The sequence below is a fragment of the Nymphalis io genome, chromosome 9, assembly GCF_905147045.1.
Source record: "Nymphalis io chromosome 9, ilAglIoxx1.1, whole genome shotgun sequence".
Taxonomy (NCBI): domain Eukaryota; kingdom Metazoa; phylum Arthropoda; class Insecta; order Lepidoptera; family Nymphalidae; genus Nymphalis; species Nymphalis io.
The window spans coordinates 12,131,923-12,136,539 of NC_065896.1; the positions used below are offsets into that span (position 1 = coordinate 12,131,923).

General features: G+C 31.6%; 2 non-coding genes across 2 annotated transcripts; both read left to right on the forward strand.

Annotated features, from left to right (window-relative positions):
- Positions 1-515: 515 nt before the first annotated feature.
- Trnaa-cgc (transfer RNA alanine (anticodon CGC)) lies at positions 516-587 on the forward strand. The gene has a single exon. It is a non-coding gene; the product is annotated as a tRNA-Ala (tRNA).
- Positions 588-3,523: 2,936 nt separating this feature from the next.
- Trnaa-cgc (transfer RNA alanine (anticodon CGC)) lies at positions 3,524-3,595 on the forward strand. The gene has a single exon. It is a non-coding gene; the product is annotated as a tRNA-Ala (tRNA).
- Positions 3,596-4,617: the final 1,022 nt, after the last annotated feature.

Genomic DNA, 4,617 nt, shown 5'->3' on the forward strand with positions numbered 1-4,617 from the left:
GGGATAAGGGATACTATTAAAACCTCAAAATTTTTGTCAGTCGAAGTGATAGACACCAACACGACTGCTCAAATAAGGAGTGGGATGTATTTAAGGATCATGTTTAAATGTATGTAAGTGATTTTTTTATTCCACCATAACTTTTAAATTCCTGAACAGATTTGGATGTAAGATAGGATCTACATCACCCCGAATGTCACTGGCTATAAATTCATTCATTCAAAGCAGTCGTATTTTTTTAATATAATATAATTTTAATGTATTTTTGTAAACTTGAAGCTTCATTGATGTGAAAATACCTTAAATTTGTAAATTTTACCAATTTACTTTATTTAAAGTCTCGTACGAAAATAATCTATAAAAGTTTTTTAAAATGGAATTGGAAGCAGAAATATAATTATTTTCCTATTTACCTTTTAATTTGAGGCAATATAAGGAAAATAATTTTAAATAAATGTGTATTATTGTAAACATACTTTTCATTGAGTACCTTATATTCAAAGTTCTTATTACCAGGGGGTGTAACTCAGTGGAAGAGTGTCTGCTTCGCATGCAGAAAGTCCTCGGTTCAAATCCCAGCACCTCCCAACTCGTTGACCACGCTAATTATTGACACTTTAGATAAAATTATTACTTTCTATGAACCATTTGTTTCTGGTACTGGTAATGATAACAAAAACGATTAAATAAAATTATTTATAAATTATTTATATTTTACTACTAAAATACATCCTGTGTTCATAATAATATTATCAACTATTCAGGGTTCTCTTACGTAATTTAACTCGAATCTATACTAATATTATAAAGAGGTAAAGTTTGTGAGGTTGTGGGGGGTAATCTTTGGACCTACTTAACTGATTTTGAAAATTCTTTAACCAATAGAAAGCCACATCATTTGTGAGTGTCACAGGCTATATACTAACTCGAAAAATGAAAAGACTTTGTCGTGGTAATGGGATTTACAAAGTAAGTCGTAGAAAAAACGGTTAAACGAAAACGTTTCTTACGAACGCTGCCTTAACGATGGAATGAGATATATTTAAGTTCTAGAGAAAAGTTGTAACTTGGTGATGCCTACAAAAAAGTCAGTGACAGCCATGTCTAACTTATTTTTTATAAATTCATTTTTTACAGTTTGTTTTTTGATATTTTAAATTATCTTTTAAATTGTCAAATACGCGAGACAATTTTATTAATGCTCGGCCAATCGATCACAAGTGAAAATGTTTACCACCCAACGAAGTGGGTACGGGTCAGCTAGTTCTATATAATTACATTTGTATATATATGATATCACGTCGTCGCGTTTGTCATATTAGTAGCATTCGATAAATATGTCAAACTAAAATAATTATTATCCGCGTCTTCATCGTCATATTGGCCCTAAGCGGAAGCGTACTCTCGTGCCTCGGACGGCACGTTGGCATCTGATATCAATCTGGTCGTGTCAGATTCGATTGCACATCGGATTATGAGAATGAACTTGTGTTTCTGCACACACTTGTGCACTATTTTATACTTTTATTTTTTATCAACAACATCATAAAAAGTATTTTATAGCTATTACATATCAAATATAACCATAGATGAAATACATAACTTTGGTAAAAAAATAAATATTAACAGGTAGACAAATAATAGACAAAAAATTAATTTACAACATTATCTGTGCGAATATATCGTGCGAGGTCTCAAAACTTCACTGCATGTGCCGCGCAGTTGGCTCGTGGCTGGAATCGGTCAGCACGTCATCATCAGCAGATTTTATCAGACAGATCTGATTTCCTTAACAGTGTTTTCCTTTAGCGCCTAGTACGAAATATATTATATTATTTATTTATCAAAAACATAACTTAAGCACATGAAAATATATTGTGTACATACATTCTAAATACCTGTGTTGAAGCCGCCATCAGTTGGTGGTACCACCCAATGATCATATATTCTACCACCAAGCAGTAATAATTAGTATTATTGTGTTCAGCTTTTAAGGGTGAGTGAGTCAATATAACTATATATGTATATAGGCACAAAGGACATAACAGCTTAATTCCCAATGCTGATGACGCATTAGCAATTAAATTAACGGTTAGTATTCCTTACAGTGCCAATGTATATGGGTGGTGATCACTTAACACCATTTTCCAAACTTCGGAAATGTTTTCGGCTCTCAAAGAATAAAATATAGTAATAATCACTAACAATGATAATGTCCTCCAGACCGATTTCGGCTACGGCGACCAATCTCAAGAGAGATTAGCCAATTACGCAAGAGATATTATAGTGCACAAGTGTGTACGCAAACACAGGAGCACTCTCTCTGCCCTCACTCTCATAATCCGATGGGACGGCCATCCGACATGACCGGAAAGATTTCAGGCGCAGGACCAACGGCTTTACGTACTTTCCGAGGCACGGGAGTGTACACACTTCCAATTTATTTTTATTGGTCCGACCTGGGAATTGAATCCAGGACCTCCAGGTCCACGGCCTTACATCAAGTTACTAGACTAACGAGGCAGTCACTAGACTACTAATCTCTATTAATTCATAATCGAATCGAATTCATTATTAACGTAACCCTCATAATCTTACAGCCTGTAATTGAAAGATGGCTTTTAATTTAGTCAGATTTACTGTTTACATTTAATCTTGCTATGCGTTTCCTTATTATTTGATTCGGTAAGTAATTGAGCTCTTTCAATACATTTGTCGTATTTTTTGCTTATAATGTTAAAAGATATTAATATAATGTAAGCTTGAGGCTTAATTTATAAGTATAAATTAATAAGTATATAAAATGCAATGAATTTATTTTATTTACTCGGTGGTAGGGCTTTGTGCAAGCCCGTCTGGTAAGTACCACTCACTCAGCAGAAATTCTACCGCTAAACAGCAATATTTAGTATTGTAGCGTTCCAGTTTGAAAGGCGAGTGAGCTAGTGTAACTACAGGAACAAAGGATATAACAACTTCGTTTCCAAGGTTGGTAGCGCATTAGCGATGTAAGGTTAGTAAATAGTTAATATCTCTTTAATTGATAATGTCTATGGGCAGTGATGATCACTTAACATCAGGTGGCCCATTTGCCCGTCCGCCTACAAATACCATAAAAAAAGTCTTGTAAGACAATAAGTTATAAAAGTTTTTAAAAATCGATTTATACCTGAACGTAGAAATATATAATTATATTATTATAGAAATATATAATATACCTTAGTATACTATAGTATTTTTTTTATAAGATAATGACATTATATTTCGCATTTGTGCCAACAAATAAATATAAATAAATATAATTTTTTTTATGTTATAGGGGGCAAACGAACAGGAGGCCTACCTGATGGAAAGTGACTACCACTGCCCATTGACATCTGCAACACGCGAGGTTTGCAGGTGTATTTGTATCCTATATAATGAAAATAATTTTAGATAACTTTGTATTATCATAAACATAACTTCGGCTAAATTGATAACCCAACATTCATTAGGTACATTATATTTAAAGCTTCTAGTACCAGGGGGTGTAACTCAGTGGTAGAGTGTCTGCTTCGCATGCTGAAAGTCCTGGGTTCAAATCCCAGCACCTCCAACATTGCACAATAAAAAATGTTTAATTTTTTAACCATTTTTTTTAATAATTATTTCTACTTTCGGTCAAATTAAATTTATTCAAATCAACTAGTGTCTATAGTATAAACATTTTACCTGAGGCTCAGAAATAAAAGTTATTGCATAAAATATAAAGTTTCATTCAATTGTACTAAGTACAAAGATACTACACGCGTGAAAGCCTGTTTGCTAAATTACAATATGGCGACTGTGGGGATAAATTTCAATACAAATGGTAAATTTAGTTAGCAACTAAGTACCCTCGGGGCTCGGTGTGTTGATAACGCGGCATTGGTACCCCAGTCGCATAGACAAGTTCGTATGTTGCAGCATATAATATTCAATTGGCATTTACTGTAAACGTTCAAAATTTTTGAAACATTTGCGTGTTCAGTAAATATGAATGAAAATAGCTTAAAATGTGAATATTTTTCGTATATTTAAAAAACATACCTATACCATATCATCCATTTAGCAAAATAGAAAGTTATTGTAGTATTTTGACTAGATCAAAATAAAGTTTGTAATTTTTCATGATAAAGTTAAATATCATGATACAACAGTATCTTTTTAGTACAGAAATGATCATACTGTAACTGAACTATTTAAGGAAACGAAGGTATATAAAGGTGGTTATACACAAGGATAAATTAATTTGGAAATTAACGAAAATTAAGTTATTACATATTAAGAGTAGCGTAATTATATTTATTTAATATATATTAAAAGTATATTTTTAGTTAAGTAACATTTTAATGTTTGCATTTACAAGAAATTTCATAAAAAAACAATTATTAATTTAGAAACAAAAAAGTGAAATAAAGTTGGTTTTCTGAAGTGAAGATAAAATAACATATAATTAATTTATACTTAATAATACCAACAATGTTATAAACACCTACAAAATAATAATAGCAAGATAAATTTAAAAGCGTTATATATATTTTAGGTAATTATTATGAAAAAACAGAAGTAAACTTTCATTATTATCATAATAAAAAA